Genomic DNA, 19,066 nt, shown 5'->3' on the forward strand with positions numbered 1-19,066 from the left:
CTGCCATTGAAACCTTCCACAAAACCCAACTGATCAATCAAAAGTCCCCTCAAATTCCCTTCCCTTATGAAATCACCAAAGTTTAGTTGAAATCACCAAATGCTGCTCTTTTCATTGCCTTTGTAGTTGCTCATTCTCTTGCCTTTGCAGCTGCCCTTTCCCTTGCCTCTATAGCTATTTTCTCCATAGCTAATCTCTATGTTCTTTCTTGTGCTTCAGCAACTGCCCTCTCATGAGCCTCTCTGGTTGCCCTATCAACTACAGCTCTTTGTGCCTTGTGTGTCAATAGTTTCTCTCTCATTAGCCTCCTTTTTTTCCTTCTCCATAGCTATTCTCTCTCTCTCTCTCTCTCTCTCTCTTTCTCTCTCTCTCTCTCTCTCTCTCTCTCTCTCTCTCTCTCTCTCTCTCTCTCTCTCTCTCTCCTTTTCTATTCTGAGCCTTTCTCTTTCTCATTACTCTTTTTCTCTATCCTCTCTCTCAACGAGCCTCCCAAGTTACCCTTGCCACCCTTTCCCTTTCTTCATGCTCAACAACCTCTTCCACTGGTTTTTCTTCTCTCTCTTGCTTTTCACTTTGCTTGGCCTTGACCATATCTTCTTCCTTTTCCTTCTCTCTCACTTTACTAGCAACTTTTAGTTTTGCTTCAGCCTTGTCCATGACATCATTTATTTTAGCTACTATTGAATTGCTACCAATTTCTTCTTCATATGATGATTTATCCCATCTCTATTGAGCATAACCTTAAGACCTACCCATTGCAAACACTTCAAGTTCATTGATTGAAGAATGACAAATGGTTTTTCAAAAACAAATGCTTCTCTATACAATTTTGAGGGCCCATACTGGATCACTAGAGGAGGAGGTATTGGTGGTGGGGCTAATGTAGGTTGCATAAAAATTTGAATGTCATCTACAATAATCCATTCATTATAGACAATCTCTGATCTATCATTAGGCTTTTTGGGCAAAGGAGTCTCCTTTGAATTCAGGTTACTAGAAAATATAGAATCTTCATGCAAAGAAGGGTTATTGGTATTTGAAGAAGATTTTATCAAAGCATTGGCAATGCCACTTGGTATATCAAAATCTACTAAAGGGTCACTTGAATATATTTTGTCATGATTTTTCTCTAGGTTATCTGTCGAGACTTGCTTTGGAGATTTGCTTTCCATAGCCTCTCTGCTATCCTTAGTTTGAGGATCCAAGAATTGATTTGTCTTCAATAGGTTTTGGTCTTTACGAAAAATTGTCAATGGGAGATGAGGCTAGAGGAACTGCTTGAGAAAAGCCATCAAAGATATCATCAATTCCAATAGTTCCATTGGTGGAATTTTTCTATCATTCATACTAGCAGACTCATCTTGAATGTCAAACTCTTCAAGAGGGTCATGAAATATAGCTGATGATTCATTTGAGGGAAAAAAATCTACTTCTAAAATTGCAACAAAAGGATTAGTTGTAGGCTTCTAGGAAGAATCATTGGCCTGTTGGAGCTTAGTCTTAGATGTGGCCTTGCAACAAAATGCAAGATTATTTGCCTAAAATGACTTATTCCATCAAAATACACTATGAGTCTCCTACATAGACATAAAACCAGCAGGTGTTAAATCCATGATTAGACATTTAAATAATATATATAAATGAATAAAGGGAAATCTATGTGAAAGGAACTGAGGTGTTTGATTAGAGAGTCATGTTGGAAAATTTTGAAACTGAATATGTATTTGTAAAATTCACGTAAGATTTGTGGACGATAAAAAACACAAATCCACTACAGCTTTTAGTTCAAAGGTTTCTAGGAGTTTGAGATTGGTGCTTGCAGTCACCATGAAGAAGAAAGATCACCTTTCTACTCAAAAGAATACTAATCACTATAGTATGATTGTATTGTAGCAAGAGATTGCCGAAAGCTTAGCATTTGGGACATGATATTCATAATAAAGGTAATACCATGGATGTATTGTAGCTAGAAGATTCTTGAGTTTTGTTGAAACGAAAGTTGAGTTTGGAGTCACAATTCATGGGTTCAAGAAAGGTTGATCTATACCAAAATGCAACCAAAATTGGATATCATTGTTAAAGATGTTGATGAAATATGTGGAGAGGCAAAATAGAAAAGAGGTCTCATGCCATTCAAAGCTCAAGAAAATTGAAGAATTTGATGAAGATGAATTTAAAGTTGTTGAAGAATATTAGTGCAAATAGTAAAAGAATGGCTTTTCTATAAAAATTGGGTTATTTAGTCAGACATTGCAATAGAGATCAAAGGTGTTATCTTTCAAACACCCACAAGTGTATAAAGATAAATCACAAGTTCTAGAAATTTGTTGTATTTGTTTGAAGAGTCTACTCTCATGACGTTGTATGTAAATTGAATTAGAATGTCCATTTTTTTCATGGAAAGTTCTTAATAGTATGAAGGCTATAGAAAATATTTGGAGTCTGCATGAGTATGTATCTAGGTTAAGGGTCATGGAAGGTTTGTGTAGGAGAGTACATTTCAAGTCTGTAGATCAAAAGATGAGGAGAATAGTTGTTTGGAATTGTGAAAAAAAGTAAAATCATCAATTGATAAGAAAGGAATATGGTTGAATACCAAAACATTATTTATGTAAGCATGTTTGAAGCTAGCAAAACCCATTGGAATACAAAAAAAATTGTATTGTTATTCTATGGAAGGTCTTGATAAAATAAGAGAATCACACATTAACCAACAATGTACTAGTAACCAAAAGGTGAGAGCTCATGGGTACAACATCTTAATAGCAATATAGGTGTAAATTTTCCCAATTACATTTATTCAAATATGGTCAAATGATAAGTTATGGCCTTTAAGTAGAAGAAGCCACAATTAACAAGAAAAAGGGTATGATAGAGAAACTTGACCGAGAAACTTGAACACTCAAAAATAAAATTAAAATCAACAAATATTGATAATATCAAATCTTAAATCCCTATTAAGCTCAAATATAAAATCAGAGCTAGCAATAAGAGGAAGATAAAGTATTAGCAGATTTGGCTTGTCTAAACTTTGTGCCAAACTTCCAACCAAATACATACTTCCACCCACCCGACTGAAATAGATGCCCTAAAATTTATGTTTTCCAATACTGATAATACTGCAACTCCAATGCTAGAAAAATGACAACTTCACTAGGAATTATAAAAGACAAATCAAGGAAGAAAAATAGATGAAACATACCAAGTAATTATGTGAAATGTGCAATGCTCATTGTAGGATCAAAATTGGGCTTGTTTGCATATTGAATTTAACAAAATCTAAATTATGTTGCTTACAGAGATTGATCACTACCTCAATATTACCCACAAAGCCCCAATATCACCCATGAAGCCCCAATATCAACTGCATATTTCCATGCCTACACTGGAATGAAATAACATAAAAGTAATATGATATGACTATAAGCCTGCATGAATATATCAATTTTAACATACTTTTCAACCAATATAATTTTAACATATTAAGGTTATGACTGAGTTGGTCAAAATTTCAACCAAATTGGGGAAAACTTAGGATATTTTTGACCAATAGAGGGATGGAAACCAAAAAACAAAAGAAATCATACCTTTGGTCAAAAAGTTTGGTAGAAAAATAAGTGCAAATGTACTAGTGTGTCCATACCTTAAATGCCATAACTTGGAAGGGTCTTGAGTCACATTTTAGAAAGTTGATTGATTTTGTATTGTTGTACACACTTGCTTGGGAGGTGTAGCAACAGATTGAGAGCTGAAAAATGTCTCAATTTTAATGGAAACATCCAAGTTTTTTTTTCATTTAGACTGCTGCAACAAATTTCTTCCTCCCATCTTTCTCATGAATGACACACTAGTCATTGTCTGACAACACTTTGTATCCATTCTGAATGAGTTGTCCAACACTGATCAGATTGTGCTTTATACTAGGGGAAAAATAAACAATGTAAATTTCTTTCTTATCACCTTGCTTGGTGCTAATCATAATAGATCCTTTTCCCACCACAACAACAGTAACATTGTTCCCCATTCATACTTAAAAAAATTATTAATGAAAGAAAACATACTTTCATTACCACTCATGTGGTTACTACAATTATTTTCCAAATATGAAACTTTTGGACTATCTTCTTCACCAATAAATTGCACATAACGAAGGTTGTATTTCTCTTTCTTTCTCCAACATTTTTATCAGGTACATTAGCGTTATGTTGTGGTTGATCACTTTGTTTCTTCCAACATTCATTTGCATAGTGCCTAAACTTGTGGCAATAATAGCATTCAACAATGCTCTTATTATAACTATTATTTATTCTTCCTCCTTGGGAGCTACTCTAAGAGTTGCTTTCTCCTTCATGACCAACTCCTCCATCATTTCTTTGTCTGGAGCTTCCATGTCCTTGTCCTCTAGAACCATATCTAGAATTGTTTCTTCTTCTCCCCCTGCCTCTTGCATTGGCTTGAGCTCTAAAAGCTAGCTCTTGAGAGGAATTTGCAAACCTATTAATGTGATTCTCATGAGTATGGAAAGAACCCATTAACTCATCAACTGTCAACTTGGACAAGTCTTTTGATTCTTCAATAGCAATCACAAGTGTATCAAATTTTTTAGGTAAAATCCTAAATATTTTTTCCACTACTCTTTGTTCTTGAATCACTTCTCCATTATCTTTCATCTAATTTAATGAAGTGGAGGCTCTAGTGATTAACTTTTAAATAGATTCCTTTTCTTTCATAAGAAGACACTCAAACTCTCTTTGAAGCATTTGCAACTTCATAGCAAGGACTTGATCAGTCCATTTAAATGTAGTTTCAAGAATATTCCAAGCTTCTTTGGAATAACTAGATGTTTTTATTCTTGGAAATAATACCTCTATCAAAGCTACTTCAATCTAGCTTGTTTCCTTAGCATCTTTTCTTCTTGTCTCTCTCAATTGAGTCTTCTAATTGCTTGTGAGGGTAGTGAACTAAGCAGGGTATGTTGTATCTATGAAACCATTCTTCACAAGATCCTACAAATCATTTTCTATCATGATGGTATTCATATTTCTTGCAAAAATGTGATAGTTATATCCATTAAAAGATGGCATTTTCTACCAAACTTTTCTTTCTTTTGTGGCCTATCTCCTACACAATAACTTCAAACACCCAATGAACACAAATGCCTGAACTCACTAGAATGAATGGATTAATAGCTCTGATACCATGTCACTATTTTAGAAGAAAAAATAAAAATAGAATAACAACTAATATGCTTCCAAAATCTATAAATATATTTTTCCCAAACTAGGTAGAGCAGTGAATTCATAGAGATGGTTGCTTTGTATCCAACCACACAGTAGATTGAACAAAATAACTATGGAGACAATGGAAGTGTTGCAACGTGCAATAGACTATAATTCTTTCTATTGAAATAAAAAACTAACTAATACAAATTGGTAAACATCTACAACAAAAAATTCCTACTATTGTTTACAAAGAATAAAAACAACATTGTAGTGTTGTGCACAATCTAGCTTTGCCTAGAGCAATCACTACTCTACAGGACAATATATTCAACAAAGTTTAACACAAAAGTCTCTCTCATAAAATAGAGTATAGAATATAATGATTCATGTTATAGGTACAATTTGTTGTCTTGTTTCAATATGTTTTGTTCTTTCTATTGTATCTTCTATATCTATGTTGACACTCAAACTGAAAACATTCCTTCCTATTTACAAATTAGGAAAATTTAATTGCTAAGTAATCGATGTCCTGCTTGGAAAATTCACTGCTAAGTTATTGGAAGAAAGTAAGATTAGATTTCTGAACAATAATAAATATTGTCCTACTGACATGCTTGATTAGCATAAGCATCTCAAGCTACTAGAAGTTGTTGAATATTAAATGTCCTTCTAAGGAAAGAGTATGATAGATCTAGACAAAGTTTGATTGACAAAATCATTAATTCCAACAGTCGGTCTAAAGTTTCTACAAATTCTTCAAAGGTCAATACAAATGTAATACCTTTGCTCTTGTTGAAGATGATCTTTGTTTATACCAGACCTCTATTGACTGTTTTTCAATGATGTATAGTTCTGCAATAAATATTTATTTCTTCTATAAATTGAATGAGGTTGTAAGATGCTAAAGGAGCAGAATTTATTTTTGATTGTGTATCCTTTATCCACATTACACCCCATATAACACCCAAGCGACATGTCCTTAGTAAGGACATGTCCCTCTCTAGGTCGGCCCTACAAATGCTTCCATGGAAATCGGCATCTCTAGTTAGATAACAATTAGTTAGTGATTAAACCAACCAATTTATGTGATCTAATTTAATTCAAAGTGCCCCAAGGAGATATTGATCACAATGAAGGCAATACTAGGCTTCTTCATTCAACAATTTCATGCTTATATAGGATCTGTATGATTGACAGATTCAGATAAGTATGATGATAGAGTTATTTCATTAACACTCCCTCTTAACTTAACAATCATATTGAGAGATAACATATCTAGCTCCATCAATTAAGATGAATAAATATAGATTGATACTCTATATCTATCTGAATCTTCTAAGCATGTGGTATCATGAACACATAATACTATGTCATATTACTATACCTATGATATGACTTATCACTTATATTTGTGATAACAATATTGCATGGAATGAAATACACAAGATAAATCTTGGAGAGTGATTAAATTATCACTTTATCCAAGTTGTGACTCAGAGGTACTAATAGACCTATATCATAATATGATTATGAGTTAAGATCTACCATTACACAGGATAAATTTCAAAGAATAATTAAATTCTTCCTTTATCCAAGTTGTGATTCATAGGCATAGAAATGTCTATATCACAATGTGATCTTGAACTCATCTAGATCTAATAGTAGTTCTCTACTATTCAGTACATTATCTCAGAGATCGTGATCTCTCATAATGTCTTTTATACAAGTGTTCATTATATTAGAGATCATCACCTCCTAGATAATGAATACAAATGGTGAAGTCCATAATAGTTAATAGCCTAAAAATAATAATTTTAACTCAAAATTATTTTATTAATAATTAAATAATACAAATGTATTATAATTCAACCATACCAAATCTTTTTCTGAAGTGATCTACCTTCACTTGAGAGAGGTTTGGTAAGAATATATGTTGTCTAATATGTAGTGAAAATGTATTCTAACTTGACAGTTTTCATGTCTACCATATATCTTACATAATGGTAAAGAATTTCAATATGCTTGGACCTATCATGAAAATTTGGAATTATAGAAAGACTGATAGAACTTTGGTTATCACAATGAATAATAGTGAGATTCATGGGTTGACCAAATAATCCCACAAGTAACTTTCTAAGCCAAACTGCTTCCTAAGAGGCCATTATTGTTACAATGTATTCAACTTTTGTGGAACTCTATGTTGCTCGTGTCTAAACTTTCTGCATCAATGATATCATTGCTGAGCCTAAACTTGAACACAATCTTGAAGTGTTTTTCCTATCAATAACACTTCCAGCCCAATCTAAGTTTGTGAACCCAGGTAAGTCCAAGTCAACTTTATCATACTTGAGCCCAAGGTTAAGAGTTCCTTATAAGTATCTCATAATGTGTTTGATTGCAACTATGTGAATCTCCTTTGGCTCACGCATAAACTAACTTAAGGCATTAACAATATAGCAAATATCAAGTCTTGTATTTACCAAGTACATAAGTGATGAAGAACCTCTCTAATACCACTTAAGAAGGTACACTCCAATACCACTAATGAAGTACTGCTCTGTTACCACTTGATGAAGGTATGCTATGATACCACTGATGAAGGGCCACACCACCCTTACCAAATCACAACCAAGAATGCAACAATATGAAGACAATTTTATTATACTTGAAAATCCAATAGTAATTACAATAACATTTCTCCAAGATCTCTCAAGATCCAATCCAAACCCAAGCTAGTCTAGATCCACACTCTGGTAGAAACCTTCAAGATCTCAACTTGTGCTCACAAGCCACCAAGCAACCTCCTTGTTTTTAAACCGCAGTCACTAGCTCTTCTCACAAACCTAATCCAAGATCCAAGTGTAAACTGCCTCACATTTGACACTCTGTCTACACACTCACAACTCCATCACAATCCTGTTGTAAACTGCCTCACATTCGATGCTCTATCCACAGGCTCGAGAAAAACTCACTCTTCACTTCTTCTTTCTCTTTCACACCTTGAAGCCTTCCAAGCTTTCCAAGCTTCACCTTCCACAACTTCTACTTCCCAAGCTACTCCTTCTCAAGCTTCCACTTCTCACGCTTCTACTCCTCGAGCTTCCACTTCTCAAGCTTCTTCTTGAGCTTGATTTAGAAATGCTCATATGCCTTGCTTAAATAGGCACTTACCACCCCATGCATGACTTATCCACAACCTTCTAGGATTCCTCCACAACCTTCTACAACTTCCATAACCTTCTACAATATCCACAACTTTCTACAATATTCATAACTTTCTAGAATTCTACCCACATACCTCGATAAATGTAATGACAACTATTTTTATTTTTTATTTTTTCTATTATGCCACCTATGCACCTAGAAAATAGAAATCCTCTTTTTCTTTCTTTTCTCCTTTTTCCCCTTTTTTATTTTTTATTATTTTTCCTCTAATTTTCATCACTTTCTCTCTCCTCCACAATTTTTTTAATTTTTTTAATTTTTTTTTTCTCAATAATTTTTTCATGCAAGATGCTCCTGCATCAAACTCCCCCGGTAGATAGAAAAGTGTGTCCCACACTTTGATGCCAAAAAGAAAGGTCTACAACCATCTTCATCTTCACCAAAGACTTGCACCTCAACAGGGACAACAAAACCACCATGCAAATCTTCCACATCTGCATTACTCTATCAAACACCAGAATCTCAACCATCCAATTAGCATGCTCACCCCCAGGAACAAACTGAACATAATTCTTCAAACCCTCTTCCACATCAGCAACTAGTGAATTCATACCCATAGCAAAAAACCCCACATCAACAGCCACATGTAGATCTCCATCAACACATGCCAAACTCTCAACACCAGCAACCTCATTGCTCACAACAAGATGCTCTGCAATACATAACTCACCTCCAACAACTAGATCATCCACGACCTAATGCTCCACAATCTCTATGTTAGACTCAACGAATTGATCATGAAAACCAATCTCCATCCCAACATCAACAACATTAGGAATATCTTCAGTAACAACCTCTAGTTGCTCTGTAGGTTCTGCATCAGACTCCACAAACTGATCAACAAAACCATCCTCTTCCACCTTGACCTTCTTAGCTTGATCAGCCAATCTAGCATCTAATCGAGCAAACATCTTAGAAAAATTCCTCTCCACTATATCATGGATTTTTGCAATCATCTTAGGGTCCAATCCTCTTGGAGCCATCTTCCAAGATCTTCATAAACCCTCTGCAACAAATCCTTCCCACGCTCCTTGTGACAACCAAATTGTTTGCAAGTAAGATCGCAACCTGCCACCTCACACGAACAATCAGGAACCACATCACAAGTCTAGGACAATGGATTTGCAATCCATCAGCTCTCCACAATCATGCCTCAACAAGTTCAGTCTTCCATCTCTGCATCAATCAATCAATCTGCATGTCTTCCCAAGGTCCTAGTGCAAACTGCTTCAGCTTTGGTGATCTATTTACATGCTCAAGAACTCCCACTCTAATAAAATTCACCCAACCAAGGTCCTAGTACAAACTGCCTCACACTTCGGTGATCTGCTTGTACACTCAGGAACTCCTGAACTGATAAATTTCACCCAACCAAGGTCCTGGTACAAACTGCCTCACACTTCGACGATCTGCTTGTACACTCAAGAACTCCTGCTCTAATAAACTTTACCCAACCAAGGTCCTGGTACAAACTGCCTCACACTTCAGCGATCTTCTTGTACACTTAGGAACTCCTGCTCTGATACCACTGATGAAGAACCTCTCTAATACCACTTCAGAAGGTACACCCCAATACCACTAATGAAGTATTGCTCTGTTACCACTTGATGAAGGTACACTCTGATACCACTGATGAAGGGCCACACCACCCTTACCAAATCACAACCAAGAATGCAACAATATGAAGACAATTTTATTATACTTGAAAATCCAATAGTAGTTACAATAACATTTCTCCAAGATCTCTCAAGATCCAATCCAAACCCAAGCTAGTCCAGATCCACACTCTGGTAGAAACCTCCGAGATCTCAACTTGTGCTCGCAAGCCACCAAGAAACTTCCTTGTTTCTAAGCTGCAATCACTATCTCTTCTCACAAACCTAATCCAAGATCCAAGTGTAAACTGCCTCACATTTGGCACTCTATCTACACACTCACAACTCCATCACAATCCTGCTATAAACTGCCTCACATTCAGCGCTCTGTCCACAGACTCAAGAAAAACTCACTCTTCACTTCTTCTTTCTCTTTCACACCTTGAAGCCTTCCAAGCTTTCCAAGCTTCACCTTCCACAACTTCTACTTCCCAAGCTACTCCTTCTCAAGCTTCCACTTCTCATGCTTCTACTCCTCAAGCTTCCACTTCTCAAGCTTCTCCTTGAGCTTGATTTAGAAATTCTCATATGCCTTGCTTAAATAGGCACTTACCACCCCATGCATGACTTATCCACAACTTTCTAGGATTCCTCCACAACCTTCTACAACTTCCATAGCTTTCTACAATATCCACAACTTTCTACAATATTCATAACTTTCTAGAATTCTACCCACATACCTCGATAAATGTAATGACAACTATTTTTATTTTTTATTTTTTCTATTATGCCACCTATGCACCTAGAAAATAAAAATCCTCTTTTTGTTTCTTTTCTCCTTTTTTCCCTTTTTTATTTTTTTATTATTTTTCCTCTAGTTTTCGTCACTTTCTCTCTCCTCCACAATTTTTTTTTTTTCTCCCCAATAATTTTTCCATGCAAGATGCTCCTGCATCAATAAGAGACCTAATCATTTATCTGTAAAGAGTAGAATCTATGGAGGGTGATTTTGTTACTTCTTCTTTAAATTTTTATAGATTAGTCTCCATTGGAGAAGATATGGATCTATAGTTCCACATTCCAAATCTCTTCAAGATGTCTAATGTATACTTTCCTTGATTAAGTATGATGATTTCAGAGTTTTGTCATACTTCCAGTCCTAGGAAGTAATGAAGGAGTCCTAAATCTTTCATATCAAATTCTTTGATTAGATCTTTCTTCATTTGATTTATAAGATGATCATCACCTATTATTAGTAAATCATCAACGTATAGTATCAAAATTATCATATGATCTTTATTCTTTTTTTAATAGAGATTTGGATTAGCTTCATTCTTAGAGAATCATGAACTGGTGAGATATGTATCGATTCTTTCATACCATACCTTGGGAGCCTGTTTAAGCCCATAGAGAGCTTTCTTTAGTCTGCAAACAAAGATTTTAAGATTATGAGTCTCAAATGCTTTAGGTTGTTCTAGATATCCCTTTTCTATAATCTTTTCATTCAAAAATATTGTTTTCACATCCATATGATGTACATTCCATCCCTTCAATGTTGGAATAGCTAGGACTACTCTTACAGAAGTGTATATGGCAACTAGAGCAAAGGTTTCTGCACAATCAATTCCCTTCTTCTAAGAGAATCCTCTAGCTATGAATTTATATTTTTTAATGCTACCATTAGTATCATGCTTGATTTTAAATATCCACTTAGAAGAAACAATCTCGCAAACATCATTCTTAATAATGGATTGGTATTCTTTTGTCATAGAATCCTTCCAAGCTATATGTTCAATAGCATCTGAAATATTGGTTAGTTCTAATTTAGATAAATCACTCATGTTTGTTGCATAACTAGAAAATATTTTGGGTCTTTTCCTTTCTCTGAAGGTTTCGAATGGTGCAACGAAGTCTTCTGCTTCCTCTACAATCTTGATATCCCGAACTAGCCTTTTCTTAGGATTTTGAGCTTCCTCAAGATTAAGATTTTGAATTTCATCTTCAATTTCTTCAATGGTCTTCCTCTAAAACTCAAATTCATGATTTTCTTCAAAACTTGGTATATGTGTAGGATCTTTAGAACGTAGGGCTCTTTTGAATGCTAAATCTTATTCAAATATTACATCCCTACTAAGTTCAATATTTTTCTGACCACGTATGAAAACTCTATATGCTTTAGATGTTTGACTATACTTGACAAAAATACATTTCCTCCCAATGGGTTCTACCTTAGTTATCTTTTCCTTTGGAACATGTATGTATACTGGGCACCCAAATATCCTAGGATGACTTATATTTGGTTTAACCTTAGAAAAGACTTCTTCAAGAGTTTTATCTCTAAGGTTAGAGTGAGGACTTCTATTCTAAATATAGACATTAGTACATGAGGCTTCCGTCCAAAGATAATATTCTAAATTTTGATTAAATATCATAGCTCTTGCTACTTCTATAATTATTTTATTCTTCCTTTCCACTGCCCCATTTTGTTGTAGGTTATAAGGAACAATATACTCCCTCTTAATTTTTGCTTCTTTACAAAATTTTTTGAAAAAATTTAAAGTATATTTCCCTTTATTATCATTCCTAAGAGATTTAATTTTGTGTGCTGATAAGCTTTTAAGTAAGGATTTTAATTCTTTAAATCTCTTACAGATTTCTTTTGTTTCTTTACATTTTAAGATGTAAATCCATCTTTTCCTAGAGAAATCATCTATAAAAAGTATATAGTACCAGAATCCTCCAAGAGGAGGAACAGACATAGGTCCACATAAATTTGAGTGGACTAATTCTAAAACATTGTTATTTTTTTTAGTGCTATCTTGAAATGGACTTTTGGTGTTCTTACCTAGAGCGCATCCTTTGCATATGCTTCAATGAACTTTATTCAACTTAGGTAAACCAATAACCATCTTCTCCATAGTCGATAAGACTTTGAAATTTAGGTGTCCTAACCTTCTATGCCACATTTCATTTATATCAGCAACTTTATGAACTAAGGCTTTAATAGGTTCTATATTTAATGCATATAAATATCCCTTTCTTTGATCAGTTAACTTTGATTTCTTAAATGAGGAGTTCCTAGACCAAGTCATTAATTTACCATCCATAAATGCAACATTATGTCCATCTTCTTCAAGTGTTGTAACAAATATTAGATTCGTCTTGATTCCTAGTACATGGATTACTCTTTTGAGATGGAGAGAAATACTTGACTTTAGTTTCAAGGTGCAGTTCCCAATTCCTTTGACATAATGAGTAGATGAGTTTTAATTTTTGGATTTGATTGTGTATAGTTTTTTACCATCAACGTTTCGGATCATACTACATGATCCATCATCAGGATGCAAGAGAACATGAAGAACAAAAAATCTATACACAATCTATTTTTTGTTCTTCATGTTCTCTTACATCTTGATGATGGATCATGTAGTATGATCTAAAACATTGATGGTAAAAAACTATACACAATCAAATTCAGAAATTAAAACTCATTTTCATGGATTGTGAAAATCTTATAGATCTGATGGTTAATGAGTGGAATTATCACCTATGGTAACTTTTTCATTAACTTCTTCTGATATTGAGTTTAGTACTTCTTTGTATCATGTAATGTGTTGAGATGATCCACTATCAATTACCCATGCTTTGCTTAATACTTCATTTGATAGTGTTGAATATAATATACATTTCTCAAGATCATAGTTTTCCTCTTTCCTAATAATGTATTCTCAAGACAATTAGATTTATAGTGTCCAAATTTTTCACATTTGAAGCATTTTATTTTTGATAAATCTCTCTTAGGTTTGTCATTTCTTTGATTAACCTTCTTCTTCTTGAACTACTTCTTCTTACCTTTATAGGAATTTGTGTTGAGAACATGAAGTTCTTCATCTTTGATTTTCAATTTTTCTCCGTTCTTAAGTTGCCTAGATTCTTCTTGAAGGAAATCTCCTTTAAGTCTATTAAAGTTTGAAATTATGTCTCTAACACTTACTCTTTGTGAAAATATTTCAAAATGAAATTAGTAATCCATCTATTGCCATTAATGTTATTTCTTCATCATCAATTATGTACCCAATGCTTGTAAGTTCATCTCTGAGACTAGCCACCCTTAGGAAATATGAATTCATAGATTCTCCCTTCCTTATTTTTATATGATTTAGTTGTCTTTTTAGTTACAAGGTTCTAGTTTTATTATTAACCTCATATGCATTGATTAGTGCACTCATCATTTTGAATATCATCTTACATTTCATTAGCATAGGTACTATTTTATTTTTTACTCCATCTAATATGATTCTCATGGCTTTCTTGTTTCTTTTGATCCAGGTAGTTTTATTAGGTTCAATATTAGGTTGGTTGGATTTCTTATCAGCGAATTGTGATACATCATTTTCATCAAGAGCCATCATAATTCTGAATTCCCATGCAATGAAATGGTCTTTACCATCAAATCTATCTTTGTGTCTGATTGCATTAGTCATTCTAGCCATTGTAGGTAGAAGAATGAAGTTAGATATGAATTAAGTCTGATTACTAATTTGCAGAGCCAAAGTTCGACTACCACAACTCTGATACCATGTAAAGTTTCTGCAAATTCTTTGAAGGTCAATATAGATGTAATACCTTTACTCTTGCTGAAGATGATCTTTGTTTATACTAGACCTATGTTAAGTATTTTTCAATGATGTATAGTTCTGTAATAAATATTTATTTCTATAAATCGAATGAAGCAGTAAGCTGCTAAAGGAGTAGACTTTATTTATGATTATGTGTATATATACCCAAGGGGCATGTCCTTAGACGCTCTAGGTTGGCCCTACAAATGCTTCCATGGAAATCAGCGTCTCTAGTTGGACAACAATTAATTAGTGATTAAACGAACCAATTTATGCAATCTGATTTTAATCAAAGTGCCCCAAGGAGATGTCGATCACAATGAAGGAAATATAAGGCCTCTTCATTCAGCGATTTCATGCTTATATAGGATCTGTGTGATCGGCAGATTCAGACCAGTATGATAATAGAGTTATTTCATTAATAGTCGGAAACTGTCATAGTCTCTAAACTCTTCATTGTTTGACATAATCATACCAAGGATTTGATTCAGGGTGAATGTAAAGTTTTCTGACACGCAATCAACACGTATTAGAACACCGACATGCAAAGGGGACTCTAAAGCCTTAAAAGGAAAGAGGAATGATAGTCGACAATGAAAAGATGAATTTTTTTTAACATTCTCCTACTTACAAGTTTTAACATTTTGATGATAGTCTAAGATGAAAATTTGAGAGATGGCAACGGATGTATTTGGATTGTCATGGTTATCTTGTGTGTGAAGCAAGATAGCCCGACTGTTGTGTGTTTGTGTTTTTTCGTTTGAAACAATGTGCTGGCTTTTTTAAAAATCGTATTTAAAACATAACCTGACCGTTGTTTTATTGCTTTTTTCAAACACATATCCAGACTGCTTCCTATAAGAATCAGCTACTTGGGGGAGATGCCACAAAAATCTGTAAAACAATCTGAAAAAATACTGAGAGAAAGGATTTTGGCAATTTTGATAAACAATTCGTGAAGTTGAAGTTAATATCATGGGCAAAAGAAAGGTAGATGTCCAGTACAGAATTGACAAATCCACACGATTGAAAATTTTTGAAGACTGCAAAGTCGAAGTCTTGAAGAAAGTGATCCATCTTTCCATTTTATGCACTTGTAAGATTGCTACTCGGATTGAATCCAAAGATGGTTTTTAATGTGAAGCTAATGGCGCAGATAGGGTTTCAAAGTCTCCAATTCCTACAGACAATGACAAAAACGAAGATGCAAAAGATGTATCTCAGTCCGCAGAGAGCTCCTTGGAAGATGTAATTTCGTAGATTCCTTTTTCCAATAGTCCTTTCCAATAAATGGAGTGGGTGTAAACTACATTGTTAATCAAAGAGCCAATCTATTATGTTTATAGTGATTGGTTTGTGGATTAGAATTAGATTTAGATTGTGTAAAGATTTTTTTCATTAACGATTTGAATCCATTCTCAACAGATTTGAATTTGTATTCGCTAGAAATGATATTCCCTAACAACATTGAAGACCTTACTATCATGCCTCTACCCCTGCAATTCCCATATACTCTTTGGCTATATGAATTATATCGATTAAAATTCTGTCATTCATCTGACCCTTCAATTTTTCTATGCTAAGTTTACCTATATTTTCTATGCTAACTTTACCTATATGATATGTATTGATATCGTAATTATACGTAGAGAGGGCATTTTTTTAACGATCTACCTCTAAATTGATAAATAGAAATTGTTTATGATGTACAAAGAATTTTGTAGTTGTGTAAGATTTAGCATCATCCTAGTCACGGGTTTGATTTTTTTGAATGATAATAGCATCCCTTATTGTCCATCTGGAAATAGAGATAGACAATTTCGCCAAGTTTAGTTATACAATATGTATTGATATTACAGTTGTATATAGACAGTATTTTTTTTACGGTTTGCCTACAACAGTTGACAAATATAAGTCTATTTAAAAGCTACAAAGATTTTTGTTGTTGTATTATAGAGACCATTTCTTTTACTATTTGCCTTCAATAATTGACAAATATATGTTTGTTTGTGTTGTATAAAGATTTATGTAGCAATATAAGATTTGTAGAGGTTTATGTAGCAACAATCCAGGTATAGATTTGTCCTTTTTGTATGGTAATGCACATCAATATGATTTGGTTCATCTCCTATTATCGTACTTGTAAAGGAAAACATTTAGGTCTCTAGTAACTGATCCTTCAATTTGTGAGGCTTCAGCATTGCAAAGGAAATATTCTAGCATTATAAATGGCAACCGATTTTTAGCCAATAGAAAATATATGAGATAATTTGAAAATATGTCTTTATAGCACAGGGTTCTTTTTTTTCAATTCTTTATTTAAAAAAATTAAGAATAAGATAATTAAGTGATTCCATAATGCACATGAACTTTCTATAAGATGGGGGAGGATAGGTTCAATTTTAATGTGTGCTCATTTTCCAGGTTCTTCTAGACATCCCCTTTAAATGACACAATTCCCTCATATTTTCATCCTATAAAATATAGTTAACTCAGCCAAAAGAGAAGGGTTGAATTATCTTCTACTTTTAAACTTGTCCTTATAGTTTAATGTTAACAGGGGTGATGTTAAATTCATGCTTAGTTTAATTTCTCTATTTCAACTTCTAGTAATGTTTGTAGATGTCATGGGGCATAAATAAATAGTTTGTGGTGTCTACATTCTGCACTTTGTCTTTGTCTAAGAGTTCGTAAAACTAAAAATTTATCCATGTGTTTAAGCTTAAAGCTCTTGTGCATATTGTCTTATAGAATGGAAGACATTTTTTTGAAAGAAACAACATTCACTACACTTAATTGCATAGGTCTTTGTTGTCTTGAGCATATTAATGTGATCTAAGCAAATACTTATGTAACTAAGACCGAAATACTCTCAAGACAACAAAATTGATCAAAATATTTCATAATACAAAAGAATTACAAATCGAATGCCATAACTTCGAGAGAGAGAAAATTTGCTACACTTTGACCATAAATAAATATATTTTCCTTTCTAGACAAAAGGTGGGGACTCTAGCTCAACTAGAGCTCTTGATATTTTTGGGAAAAACCAAGGTATACCTTATAAAGGGGTATTACAAAGGAGTCTTGTACCCTTCATGCTTATGAGTCTCTGTGAGACAAATTATGTCTATACCTTCTACTCTAGGCTATAACCCAAGTCCTTACCTCAAAGCAATAACCTCTACAATTCCAACAAACTAAGCTTGGGTAAATTATCAACAGATCTTGGCTACTATTTATCTTTACACATAAAACTCAAAGTTAAGTCTTCACCTTTATTTTTCCATATTGGCCTTCTTGTTATGCTTCATACTATACGATATGTTTTCAGTTTTTAATTGTCAAACTTGCTGCCATGTCTTAGTATGAGGTCCAAAATTGATAATAATAGTTTTACCCTTGTAAAGCATGCCCTTTTACCTTCGTCTCTAATTGCTCTAATCTTTCATCTTTGTCACTTCCTCCCATTTCTCCTCTTTTTGCTTTAATTAAAACCTTCATTTAAGAAGTGTGAGCTCCTTAGAATTGCTTCCTGCTTAGAAGATAGTGCTTTTGTGCACACTTTGACATCATGACTTATAGGCCTAGCTTTTTCATCATATAACCTTTAGACCCTTCATGCTTGACAAATGTGTCCTTGTCTCTTAAGAAGTCATAAGATTGAGAATGTTTTCATTTTTCCCATAATCTCTTAATCCTTTTATAATCATGATTTATTCTCTATCTTGCCTTTCTCTAAGTCCTTTGGCATGCAATCTATCAACTTGAGTGTTTGCTTCTTTTTGCATACTAGCAAAATCACTACCAACTTGAGCCCATAATTTGAATTCTTTTGATGTGCTTCATTTATTATTTTCTTTTGTCTTCAGTCCTTGAAAAATCATTTGGTTATGTGTTTTCATCTCATCCTAAGATATTTTAGAATTCCACATTTTTATTTTCCACTACAACTTCTTTCAAGTTCTAATGAACAACCTTCATGCCTGGCCACTCAAACTTTCCTACAAATCTTCTTGCAATAGTACCACATGTTCCTTTGAAACTTTATTACTTAAAGTAAGAATAGATTTTCTAGTGTGATCTCATGGATTTTGTGGTCCCTTTCCTTCTCCCTTTGACTTCCAAGACCTCCAACCTCTTCTTGGCACTTGACAATTCTTGCACATAAAGATGAAGATCAGGCAAGAGGTGTGGAAGTGGGATCGTAAGTGACAAAATATTCAAGAAAGAGCTATGGAAGTAGGATCATAAATGATATAACCTTGATACCTTTTCTCTACTTGTTGACATTTTGCTTCCTCAAAGTTGCAACAAAAAGTTGTTTGAAATAGTTTTAACCAAGCACCATTTATTTTCCCTTTGAGACTTTCTTCTTGCTTGCTCTTAATTCATATGAGCAATG

General features: G+C 33.9%; 1 pseudogene; it reads right to left on the minus strand.

The window, feature by feature from the left end:
• Positions 1-82: 82 nt before the first annotated feature.
• Positions 83-18,132, minus strand: LOC149551340 (uncharacterized; annotated as a pseudogene).
• Between the last annotated feature and the right edge of the window lie 934 nt (positions 18,133-19,066).

Source organism: Cupressus sempervirens, chromosome 6 (assembly GCF_028749045.1).
Source record: "Cupressus sempervirens isolate cs-2001-9-10 chromosome 6, ASM2874904v1, whole genome shotgun sequence".
NCBI lineage: Eukaryota > Viridiplantae > Streptophyta > Pinopsida > Cupressales > Cupressaceae > Cupressus > Cupressus sempervirens.